Below are 13,600 nucleotides of genomic sequence, written 5' to 3' on the forward strand. Positions count from 1 at the left end.
CCCTGGAAGAGTTTCCAAAAAATCTCCAAGAGATTTCAAAAAAAAAATCCGCTTCAATTTTTCAAAGATTTTTGGAAAGGCAGATGATTATTTCTGCGATTATGAAGGCACACTTTTTTTAATTCGAATAGGAGCATATTCTCTTCTCTTGCTCCCTGAAAATCCCAAAAGACCCGACGAGACATATCAATCACGGTGTAGATATGTTCATTTGGACTATACTAAACAATAAATATTATTCATATATTAGCAAAAGTATAATCTCTAAAGATATTTGATAATCAGGGTTTAGTTTTATCCCATGAGAGCAAATCGGTTAAGCAATGAAACTGCCAATGGTCATGGGACATTGAAACCCCACAAATCCATTTGCTCCACGGCCGGCCGTGGTGTGTCATTTCCTGAAATTGCTACTGCCTGCGGTAGCACAAATTGAAAATGGAAACATTCAAACAGCAATTGAGGTAGCTTCCTCTGCGTCGATGACCGCCCAGAAACGCCCCGAAAACTCCGGGGGCTTGACGGGGATGCTAGGGCAAGCTAGTTGCCCAGAACATAAGGAAATTGTGTTACAGTTATGACTTCATTGTACTGCAGAGACAAACTCCGAAACAGTAACCAAAAGCCATTAAAACGTAAAAGACGGCCGGAATGTGAGTGTTGTACCGACGACGACGACGACCAGTTAGTGCTTGGCACCCAATTTCGGATTCGGGTTGGCGGCCATGGTACGTACTCCCAACGTTGAACTGCGACGCCAAAGGAGGAGACGAACGGTCGGTCGGTTGGTACCAGCCCCAAATGGCTTCGTAGCAAGCGATAGAGAGCGAGGAAGAAAAAAAAACTGCTTACGAATGCCGGAAGGGAAAAATCTTTTCATTATTAAATTCAATTTCTTTATGGCAGAAATAGTTTTTCCGCTCGTTGGGTGGTGCGCCGCCAGTCGATTGAGAAAACTCTCTTACCTACATTCTACATATCTAGCTCGCCGTTTTCCATGGTGCGCACGTTTGCGAGATGTCGTGGTTTTTCGTTTCAGAGCAGAGGAATCATGGGTAGGTGAACAACGGGTGCTTGGACGGATTAATTTGCCTGAAAGTTTTGTTTAATAACATTTCTCTAAATTGTTTGAAGCAGATGTTTTCAAAGAAATTATTGATAAAACTAGCTTAACAATATTTCTTATACATTTGGGAACTTATCACGCTCACTGTACGTTAGAGATATAACGGAACTTCAGTAGAAACGAAACCGAATTTCCCACAGTGCTCCACTAAACAGAGAACAACCGAGTCAAGTACAAGACACTGAAGACGACCTTACAGTTGAGGTCGAAATACGTATCTGTCAAAGGATGCAAATTCTTAGTGGAATTCAAAGGAACCGTACTTAACCCGATTTTCTTTTATTTATTTAGAGAACAACCGTTTTCTTGTTCCCGACAGATAGAAAGACAAAACACAATGATACCACATCCCCATCTTCGCCATCCTGCGCCGCAACCCCATTCCAGTGTAGGTACCGAAAATGTGCTAGTTTGTTCCTGTGCCATGCGAATGCGAATGAAAATTGCTGCAGGGGCAATTGTATCACATAATGATTTTTATTGAATCGAATTAACCGGAGAGCTCTTTTTGCCATTGTCATTTCCGATGACGACAGCAGCCAGCCAGCCAGCCAGCCAGCGAAGCGGTGGTGCATCAAAGAGAACTTTTTCGTTCGGTGTGGTTTCCTACCTGAAGAGTGCCAATTTTCCACTAAAACAATTAGATTGAAAGCGTTACGTTTTTGTTTTATGTGAAAGTTCTGGCAGTTGTTATTATTAGTATTCTAATTTAAATTGCTTTTTAACATATTCTTTTCCATTCAATGCCATCTCTTACAACTTTTCCTTCCATATTCTTTTTTTTCTTGTTCGCCCTATTCATCCTTTTCTCAGGAAGGTTCCACGGAAGTTTGGGTGGGTTTCAAGGGCGTTTCAGAGGATACTAGGGAGTACTAGCGGGTCCTGGGGGTACCAGGAGGATTCAGGGGCGTTTAAGGGGTCTCTATGGTGTCTTAGGAGGTGTCAAAGGGGTTCTAGAGGGGCCCAAGGTGTCTCTGAAGGTGCTTTAGAGGCGTATTAGAGGTCTTAGGTGCGTTTCATGCCCAGACGACTCTGGGCTCTCGGATAACCAGTTCGCCTTCCGGAATGATCGATCGTCGGTGAACGCTATCAAGGTCGTAACCAAAACGGCCGAGATGGCGCTCCAGAAAAAGCGTAGAGGAATTCGTTACTACGCGGTAGTCACGTTGGATGTGAAGAATGCGTTCAATAGCCTCAGTTGGGCAGCCATTTAATGCACCATCCAACAACTAGGAGTCCCGGATAGCTTACGCCGGATACTAGAGAGCTATTTCCAGAATAGGGTGCTACTCTATGACACGGACGAGGGCGGAAAGAGGTACAACATCACCGCGGGAGTATCACAAGGGTCAATCTTGGGCCCGGTACTATGGAACGCGGCGTACGATGGCGTATTGAGGCTCACACTTCCACCGGGCGTAAAGCTGGTCGGCTTTGCCGATGACATTACCCTCACGGTATACGGCGAGTCGATAGAGGAAGTAGAACTGACAGCGGCGCATGCAATTGGCATAATCGGAGACTGGATGACTCGTCAGTCTTGACAACATGCGGTGGTCACCACAGGCGGGTGTGCGATCAACTCCAAGCGCTCACTCACTGAAGCAACTCGGAGTCATGATCGATGATAAGCTGAACTTTGGCAGCCACGTGAAATATGCTTGCAAGAGGGCAAGTATGGCGATTATGACACTATCGAAGATAATGTCAAATAGCTCGGCAATAGTCTCGAGTAAGCGTAGACTTCTCACGACAGTAGCGGTCTCCATACTACGGTATGCCGCTGCTGCATGGTCGAGCGCGCTAGTGCTCAAGCGAAACGTAGAGCGTGATGGGCCTTAGGGTCATCAGCGCATACCGTAGGGGTGGTGGGGGTAAAGTGGACAACCTAAGCATTTTGGTCGTTTCCGGCGGAAACGCGGCAAAACCCATCTACTTTTCCGAGTAACATGGAAGATAATGATATACTCTAGAAATCTTGTAAGAGGTTGCATTTAAAAAATATTGTTTTCTTTGATTATTTTCTTCACAAAATCGTGCATCAAAATAGCGTGAAAAAAAATGGTGGGGGTAAAATGGACAATCGATGGGGTCAAATGAACAAGTCGTTAAAAGTTATATAACAACATATTGTTTCTATGTTTTTAAATATAAACTATCAAATTTCATACGATACCTTTATTTTGTTGTTTTAAAACTTTTGATACAAACTTTGAAACACACTTAAATAATTATTGTAAAAATAGTGAAAAAAACAAGCACTGTTTTGGATGAAAATTATATTTTGTTGATATAAAATATTTTTTTTATAAATTTTTACTTCAATTATCTCATGATACGTATGACGGCTGATGATTCTGAAGTTTGCAAAAAAAAATATGAAATTTTGGTGGAATTTGTACCGATTGTCCATTTTACCCCCACGGTCTGATTTTGTTAAAAAAAAATCCAAAACTTATTTTTTTTACAAAACCTAATTTTTTTTCGGTCGAATATACTCTTCTACGTGGACTTTATTGGTTTAGGGTGTAAAACTTGTAATAATTTGAAAATAACTTACGAGAAAACCTTAGCAATTATAAGCAGATTTTACATCATTTCCCTTGTTTCACGTGATTTTTAAAGTTCTTGTCATCTTGAAGAGGATTATTTGATTTTAATGTTCAAGATCAGCAAAAGTATAATGATTCATGCTTAGGCATAAGCTTCAATCGTTGAAACATTTTGAAAAACAATAAAAGCCATGAAACTGTACCCTGTCCATTTTACCCCACCTGTCCACTTTACCCCCACCACCCCTACGGTGTCAAAGGACGCGGTATGCGTGCTGGCGGGTATGATGCCCATAGCACTTGTGGTGTCAGAGGACGAGGAGTGCTTCGCGAGACGCGGCACAAGAGGCGCGAGACGGATTGCCAGAACATCGTCGATGTTGCAATGGCAGAGGGATTGATCATCCTCCAGCAAGGGGAGATGGACACACAGGCTCATACCGAGCGTGTCCAAGTGGACGAGCAAGCCCAATGGCGAGGTGAATTTTCACTTGACACAGTTTATGTCAAGCCATGGGTGCTTTAGGTGGTATCTGAACAGTGTCCGGAGTGAGCAGACTGCGACGAGACCGCTGAGCATGTGCTCTTTGAATGCCCACGCTTCGTGCAGCAAAGGTCGAGTATGCAGAAGGTATGCGGTAGAGACAGGGCCGGATGTACGGGGGGGCCGGGGGGGCCCGGGCCCCGGGCCCCCACATTTTAGGGGCCCCCACAAAGACCTTTTTTGGTTATTACACGCCAACTTTTTGTTTCATATTGCTCAAATACTGTTTGAAAACGAAGAACTTTTATTTAAGTCCTTCGCCAAGGGGCCTCCGCATCCGCTCGGGCCCCGGGCCCCCACAATCCTTAATCCGGGCCTGGGTAGAGATATCACTCCCGACAACATTGTTGAAAAGATGTGTACGGGGGAGGACAAGTGGGATGCCGTTTCTTCCACGGTATCTCGAATCGCCCTTGAACTACAGAGAAAATGGCGAGCCGAACAACAGCTAGTTGAGTTGGCTCCCCCTCCCCATCCAGGAGCTTGAGCCCAACGGGTAGTCTATGAGTGTACTCATTGTATGAAGTCACCCCCTTCTCGAAATCATCCCTAACGGGCGTACCGCGAAGGTAAGGAAGAGAGAGAAAGAGGTTTTAGTGTCGACCCCATATCACCTGAGGACCCACCTCTTGGGTATCTGTAGAAGCAGATTTCTTCCTCCTATAAAAAAAAGTGCGTTTCATGAGGTCCAATGGGGTTTCAGTGGAATTACCTGGAGGTCTCAGGAGCCTTTCAGGGGCTCCCAGGGAGATTCAATCAGTGTGCCGTACAATACTTTTTTGCCTTGAATACATCATATTGCACCATGATTATAACACAAATCAAGCTAATGGGAGTATGAAATGACAGCTGACCTAGAGTTCCAGAGTCCCAGAGATTTTGGACGGGGTTTGAAGGTGTTACAAGGTGTGATTTCGGACGGTCTCAGATGCGTTACGTTGGGCCCGAGGGAGTTTCAGGGGGATTTCGGAGACTTTTCAAGAAGTTTCAGAGCACTTTTGGCGGATTTCAGAGACGTTTTCGGGGGTTTTGGAGGATCGCAGTTGCGTTACATACGGAAGGGGGTTTCAGCGGAATTCCTCTGAATCCTCCTCGAACCGTATGTAATGCACCTGCAACCCTGGAGGCATTTCAGGAAGTTTCAGAGGCGCTGAGTCGGCGTTTTGAAGGGTTTCGGAGAGTTTCAAGTGCGTTACATGGGGTTCGTGCAGGGTGGATGACACAATTTTCATAACCCAAAAAAGTCTAAATACCCACAAAAGTGGACATATCCGCTATTTTTTTTAATCTCTTTTTATTCGTAACATAGGGTGCGGGCACCGGTTTTGGCCAGTCATCATTTTTAGGGGCTGTCCATTAATTACGTAAGGGTTTATGGAGGGAGGGGGGGTTTGAGAAATCTTACGCGCCATACAAAAATATTTGAGTTCTCATACAAAAAATCTTACAAGGAGGAGAAGGGGGGGGTTGATGGTGTCGAAAAATCTTAAAATTTCCCTTACATAATTAATGGACAGCCCCTTATAAAAATAACCAATAATCCAATGAAAACTACCAATGTGTCAAATGAAAGGTTTCGATCTATACTTACTTTATTAGAAAAATGCAGAAATCAAGCTAATACTGGCCAAAATAGAAGCATTGCCGCAGTTTTGGCCATATTCTCCACTTGGGTTTCTATTTTGGGGGTTTTCTAAACTGGCCTTAACTGGCCAAAATTGAAGCTTGTACCCTATCCACTGAAAAGACGGCAAAGTTTTTGCAGCTTTTCCTGTTTTTTCGGCTTTTTTGGGCTGTTTAGGGCTGGGAAAACTAGTGTTGCTCCAGGGACAACCAGTGGGAAAACTAAGGTTCGTAGGCGCTTAGGGCAACTTCGGAGGTATTTCAGAAAATTGAAAAAAAAAAAAATGAATTCAGAGACTGCTTCACAAAAACTCTGGAAACCCCTAGAAATGCCCCTGGAATGCAGTCTTGTTTAAATTCCCCTTGAAGTCCTCTAATACGACGCTGATCTGAAATGCCTCGGAATGCCTCTGAAACCTCCGTAATCTCATTGAAACGCCCTTGAAATAATTATAATCCATTTTAAATGCCCCAGAAATCCCCTGGAACGCTCCTGAAAACCCCTTGAAACGCTTGACATAGTCTCGCTAGCGTAAAGTGATGACGAACTGACGGTCCTGGTGGAGCAAGGTGATGATGGATGATCGCTGATAGGAAAGTGATACTCCAGTAATACCTTCGGTTGCTATTTGGTCCGAACTTTGCAATGGGTTTCAGGAGGGTTGAAGATGTGCTACGGGGGATTTCAGAGTATTTCAGGAGCGTTCCATAGGTTTTCAGGAGGTTCGTGGGACGTTTTCCGGGAGTGCATGGACGTTTATGAGGATATCAGGGGGTTTTATTGACGATGAGGGGGATTCAAAGGGGCTCCACTTGCTATCATGAGTTTTCTGCTGTGTTTCAGGGTTATTCCTGTAGGTTAAAGGAGATTTCAGGAAGTATCAAGGATTTCAGAAGGTTTCAGGTGTGTTCGGAAACCCCTTCATACGCCTTAAAACGCCATGAAACCCCTCTGAAACTCCATTGAAAACTTTTCCAAGCCATGAATCTACCTGAAATCTTCTAAAACGTCTTAAAATATCTTGAAATCCACCTGAAAACACTCTGAAACATCTTAGAATACATTGAAAAGCCTCTAAATCTCTTTGAAACATTTCTGGAATCTCATTGAGATCATACTGCAACCTCCAGAAACCACAACACACTCCATAATCCCCCTGGAACCATAAAAAAACAGTTTGAAAATTCGTGGAACCTCTTTTGGAAATCTCTTGAAGTTCCCTTGAAATCCCCGTAATATACCCTTATACCTTCAGAAATGTATTGAAATGCTAGAAATTGTTATAAAAAAAACCTCCGGAAACTTCTACCCTTTGGAGCCGGAGGGGTCATATATGACCCCAACATAGAAACGGCTGTATAAATTCACCCATTCGATAAAACAGAATACTCTCTTTGGCAAAGATGCTGCAAATTGAGTCCCCTATCATGGAAAAATGGGCATATTTGTATTTGGAGCTTCATTGACAACCATACACATCCTGAACATCATGAAATTTGTAAAAACGAAACAATTGACGTACCAGTTGATCTAAAAGCTGAACTTGGACGTTGGTTACGTTTATATGTATTCATTTAAACTTTGCCAAGAATATCAAAAGGTGTTTCATATTCTGGGATGTTCTAGGTGTTCCAAACTGTCCTATAGTGAAGTCCTTCAAATCTACAAGAATAATTTTATGTATTTTCGCCATAAATAATAGCATTGCTTAACGTACTGGGATACGTGAAGCTCTTAACATCTACAATATCATTTATAGACACTATAGGGATATTCCAGGTCAGGCAAACTACCTTAGAGTTCAGAACTTCAGGTCTACACTCGTAACAAGAGCCATATCTGTTATACTGAGTAACGTTGCATAATCAACCACAGTTACTGGAGTAACCTATGGGGCATTCAGGATCGTTCAAACTGTTTTATAATGAAGTCCTTCAAATCTACAAGAATAACTTTATGTGTTTTCGCCATAAATAATAGTATTGCATAATCTGCTGGGATCCGCAAAGCTCTTGAAATCTCAAATGTCATTAAGAGACACTACATGGATATTCCAGGTCAACCAAACTATCTTGGAGCTCAGGACTTCGGGTCTACTTTCGTAACAACAGCCGTTGCATATTTATCCGTGGTTACTGGACCAATCTGAAGTCTTCTTGTTTATTATAAATCTTTGCGATATTCAGGTTCGTCCAAACTGTTCTATAATGAAGTCCTTCAAATCTACAAGAAAAACTTTATGTATTTTCACCATAAATAATAGCATAGCATAATCTGCTGAGATCCCTGAAGCTCTTGAAATCTCAAACATCATTTGGAGACACTATGGGAATGTTCCAGGTCAGCCAAACTATTTTGGAGTTCAGAACTTCAGGTCTACACTCGTTATATCAGCTATATCCGGCATACTGAGTAACGTTTCATAATTAATCGCGATGACTGGACCAACCTGAAGTCTACTATTTATTATTATGAACCTCTGGAACATTGAGAGTCGCCAAAACTATCTTGAATTTCAGCTCTTGATAGTCACAGTAGTAATCGTCCTGGCATATTATGAGTCATTTCAAGATAGTTTTGAGATATTCCAGACCAACAACACTACTCCGGACACCATAGCTTCAGATCTACACTTGTGATAATAGCTTTTGCCACTACGTTAAGTAGTGTTACTTAATCCACTGTACTTACCAAAGTAATTGGAGGAACAATAAGCGTTGTTATATATTTTTGGGATATTATGGGCTTCCTTACTGTTATGAAGCTTAGTTGATAAAAACAACCACTGTGACATGAGACGATTTCGTTTCAGATAGTAATGTTAAACAATATTTTTTTGATAATTTAGCTGTGTTGTAGTCTTTGGTTGTATTCTGTGAGCTCCAGTAAGTAAAATAGATTATGCAACATAACTCTATATAGCCATAACAGAAACTTCAATTGTTGTAGATGCTAGATATTAAACATCATAATAGTTTGGATGGTCCATCCAACATCATAATAGATGGATGATTTCTTTTGAATATACAGAAGGTTTATTGGATCGTAGCTTTGTATAATGAAGGAAGCTACCGGTACACCCCTAGACTTTAGAATGTAATCTCAAGAACGGCTTGGATGACCTAGGATTTCCCAACAGGTCTGATATTGTCTATTGAATTTGCAGATCCCAAGCAACACAGAAAACATCTTTGGACAATTTTTTTTCGAAGATGTATTTTAAGTGTATTATATGTGATACAGAAAACATGTTGTGTTAATTTCCAGTTGTAATTGTGTTGATCGAAAACAAACAACACCAAAAAATATTTTTCTCTGAATCACGTGAGAAATATTTTTATATGACATATATAGAACATAAAAATCAAGTTTTTAATTCAATTACAAACGCAATTGCGTCACACGCTATGTCTGAACCAGCAGATTATAAAAATTTAATGTACATCGGGTTTTTTTCCACCAAACATTAGCATTCGAGCTATATTTTCATTTGCAGAAGGTTTTAAAATATACTATCGGTGAAAATTTTTCCATACATTTTGTATGGGGGAGAAATTGGCCGAAAATGAGAATTTCATGTAAATGTGTATGAAAAACAGCTAAAAAGATGAAAATATCAAAATTTCCCCGATGAAATATTTTAAAACCTTCTGGAAATGAAAATATAACTTGAATACTGATGTTTGATGGAAAGAAACCCGATGTACATTCAATTTTTATAATCCAGAGAGTAAAAAAATCGAAGATTGAAAGTGAAGATTGACATTCTCATTTTTTCATTCGTTTTTGGCCACATTCATTGTCAGCTGAATGCCTCTCTTTTTTCATTCAATTCTCTATCACGAATATTTTTTCGCACGTCGTAAAATGTTCAATTTCTGTTAACAGACGCACAATACGAGTTAATGGATAAATAGAGAACATAATTAGTATTCTAATTAACTACTATACACAAGTTTTGAGGTGATTGGAAGTATAATCGGGAGTTACGGTCCAGTTTTATTTCTCAGTGAAAATTGTCAGTGACAGAAAAATGAATGAATAGGTGAAAAAATTCATTCACCAAAATGAATTTTATTTTGATCCCTCAGTTGAGAATTTTTAAAATTCATGTTGAATTTCATTCATTGAAAATGAAAATTTTTATCTCTGGTCCGAAGATCGAATTGAACTGTATACATGGATTGGGAAAGACCTCTTCAGAATTAACTCAATATGATACAAGCTTAATATAATTATCTAATTGGGTGTAGGAACGTCCTTAAATCGTTTAATTGTTGCTGAATTATATCATATCATGTTATAAATATTGTTGTGTAACTCATGCTTATACAATTTAGCTTTTATTCCTTGACATTCAGGTAACAATTTTACTTAATTGTATCAAATTTTGATAGAAACTAAATGTCTTGATACTATCATTTATATTTGTTATGATTTTGATCTATTTATACCAACATTGCATTGGTTATTGTTTTGATTAGACTTATGTAGTTTTGTTACAGTTTTCGTTATTTTAACAACATTCTTGGCCACGTACTTTGCACAACGTATACCTCAAGATCCCGATGAGGTAGAAGAATAGTGTCTTCGGCGAATTTGTTCAGAAAGTTAAGAACTAACTGGCAACGGCGACTTTGATTCGTGTCAAAAATGTTCAAATAATCATATCTCAGAAACCTGATTAGATAGAATGATGCTGTCCTTGGTAAAGTTTATAAGCAAGCCCAAAGCTATCTGATAGTAAAGTCTTTGGTTTGGGATTTATCCGCTAGGTGGCGCCTGCTTGTGTCTGAAAAATTCAAACACGTATATCTCGATACCCTAGTGAGCTATAAGCATGCTGTTTTCAGCAAAGTTGCTTAGCAGGCAAATGGTCTTTGGTTCGAGAATCGGTAGGTGGCGCCATAGTAAAAATTGTTCAAACTTCTATACTTCGGAATGTTGGCTTTGTAGTCTTTTGGGGGAATCGAAAACACTAGTTTATGATTTTTCCCGACGTTTCGGTCCGTATGGGACCTTTTTCAAGGGTTCTAAAATATAATTATTCAACTATCAATACAAAATTTTAAACATTTATTTAGTTTTACAATTTACCAATCGGTCAAGGTTTCCTAGTCAAGATGGCTTTGCTAAACTCAAAAATGTCATGCGGAAGTTTTGGTCTAAATGGAAGATTCAAAGGTCAATTTTCATTCTATACATATTTGTTGTCCTGCACTGTACTCACATAGATTGAGTCCGTTCGGTTTTCAACCGTCGTGATGCGGACAATCTCCTACCTATCGGGCGGTCTAAAATTCGGTCCCTGTGCTTGGAATCTTCCACCATTGCTTTTCGCATGATATTCTTTTTGTTTGTGTGAGTCACTTTCTCTCTGTTTAGTTTAGTGTGTGTCTTAACTATCTAACCCTGAGAAGATTCTCTCATCTATCTATTTTGTTTTGATCGTCATCTTCTATTCGTCGTCTCGTTTTTCAGTAAGTGTAATAGTCCGGCATGAGCTACATGGAGATTGTCAGTGTCTGTGCGTTTGTTTACAGTATTGTTAGTGTTGTATATGTGGCAACTTTCAAGAATGGGTAGATTGTTTGTTTTGAATGTCCTATCTATGATATTTGTTTCGTCTAGCTTAAAATTAAGGTCCATCGTTGCTGCATGGTTAACAAGTGCCGTTTTTTCCCTCACTCAGCTAACCTCTGCGTATTCGTTTGTATACCCTTTATCTAGTAGTGTTTTTAGCTTTTTCAAGTTTGATCTATGTCCAGATATTCTTTGTTTTAGTTTTGTACTGGTCATTCCTATATAGCATGCCTCACAATCTGCGCAGTCTATTTTGTAAACAACGTTGCTTTGTTCGGTGTTGGGTGTTTTGTCTTTTACCGACGGAAGAAGAGACCCAATTGTTTTGTGTTGTCTGTTTGCTATTTTTATCCCCGGGTAGTCCCTTTTTAGTGTTTTGGTTATTTGTTGTGTTAATCCGTCAATGTTTGTGAGCGAGTAGAATTTCATTTCGCCTTGGTGTGTTTCTGTCTCGGTTTCTGTTCTACTCACGTCCATAGCTGTATTGTTGTTTACCGTTTGATGTTTTGCACGGTTGATTAGTCTGTTGATGAGGCATTTCGGGTAGTCGTTTGCCATGGTACCTTGCCATGGGGTGAGGGTTCAATTCCTGCTCCGAGTGATGAAACTTTTCGCTAGAAGTGTTTTTTCCTCGCATCTAGTGGCGCTTATAATGTGTGGCGTGTCCGTTGTCTAAATTTAATTCAGTCTGTTCAGCCTCTGGCTGAAGATGTGTCCGTCCGTGTCTTTTAAAATTAGCTCCGGGAAATGGATATTACTCACACATAAGTGTTAAGGAATTCTTTGAAGAATTCAACTGGACATTGGGCCAGGGAGTGGTTCATCCAAAGATTTATTAAAGCATCCTTTTTAAACGAATCCTTTTGCATTCTTTTTTTCAGAAATTCTAATAGAAGATTGTTTTGGGATACATTCAATAATTCACTCCAGAGATTCCTTTAGAAAATATTTTGGGAACTCCACGTAAGACTAAGATTCTTTCAGAGCTCCCTGTGGAATTCATTCAACGACTGTTGCTGAGATGTCTCCAACGAATTTTTCAAAAACACCTTCTAAGATTTCCCAGACATTTCCACAAAAATCTTTCCAGGGACTCTAACGAAGATTTTAACTGAATTTTCTCGTGGTTGTTTTTTTAGGAACAGAGGGTTCAGAAGAATTTCTGGGCGTTTCTAGTAGTATTTTAGAGGGTTCTTATCCCATTTTTTTATTCGTGAATTTTTACTTAGGCTAATTCTTCACACATTCTTATCCCATTTTATAAGACGCGTTTCAAGAAGTTCAAGTTGAGTATTCAAAGGGTGTCATATGGCCTTTTTTATGCCAGAGGATTTGTACAGGTTTCTGGAAATTTCAAAGAGCTTTCAGGGGAGTTTTAGTGTGTGTTGAAGAGCCTTTCATGAAGTATTACGGAAATTCAGAGGGGGTTTGAAGGAGTTCCAGGGACAATCCCGGGAGTTTCTCGGGAGGCTCACGAGTATTTAGGACCGTTTCAAGATGTTTCAGATGGTTTCAGAGGGCTTAGAGAACTTCTTATTTAAAATCTTCTGAATATTTTAACAGAATAGAAATCAAAAAATGTTTAATTGATATATACTCACAAATATTGTAAATTAGTAATTACTTCGATTTTTCAGAAAAGCTTATTTTAGCTAAGGGTAGGGTCCATAAAGCCGATTTAGCATAACAATGCTGAGGGTAAAAGGTTCGTTGCGAATGCAAAATGGCCATGTGGCAGATGAAGCTCACAAGTTATAGCTGTGTAAGTACTCATAGAACACTAAACTGAGATGCAGACTCTTTCCCAGTGGGAACGTTTCCCCAAGAAGAATAGGAAGAAAAAGAAGAAGAAGAAGAAGTATAATGAGAAGAAGAAGAAGAGGCTAAGGATAGTGCAGTTTCAGTGACATTAGCAAAATAAAAGTTTTAATCAAAAATATTAATGAAAAAGATGGAGCGGGCCTGGTGTGATGGTTAGAATACTTGACTATCACTCCGAGGACCTGCGATCGAATCCCACTCCCGACAAACTCGCAAAATGTGAGTTCTTCCTTCGGAAGGGAAGTAAAGCGTGGGTCCCGAGATGAACTAGCCTAGGGCTAAAAATCTCGTTAATACAGATTAAAAAAAAAAATAAATAATGGAAAATCTTTAAAATATTATCTAAAATT

The 13,600-nt window shown here is 39.9% G+C and overlaps 1 long non-coding RNA gene across 1 annotated transcript; it reads right to left on the reverse strand.

Annotated features, from left to right (window-relative positions):
• Positions 1–10,828: 10,828 nt before the first annotated feature.
• On the reverse strand, positions 10,829–11,141 carry LOC134287766 (uncharacterized). Its single transcript, XR_009997528.1, has 2 exons — positions 10,944–11,141; positions 10,829–10,879 (listed from the first exon to the last, which is right to left on the reverse strand). It is a non-coding gene; the product is annotated as an uncharacterized LOC134287766 (long non-coding RNA).
• Between the last annotated feature and the right edge of the window lie 2,459 nt (positions 11,142–13,600).

The sequence above is a fragment of the Aedes albopictus genome, chromosome 1 (assembly GCF_035046485.1).
Source record: "Aedes albopictus strain Foshan chromosome 1, AalbF5, whole genome shotgun sequence".
NCBI classification, from domain to species: Eukaryota; Metazoa; Arthropoda; class Insecta; order Diptera; family Culicidae; genus Aedes; species Aedes albopictus.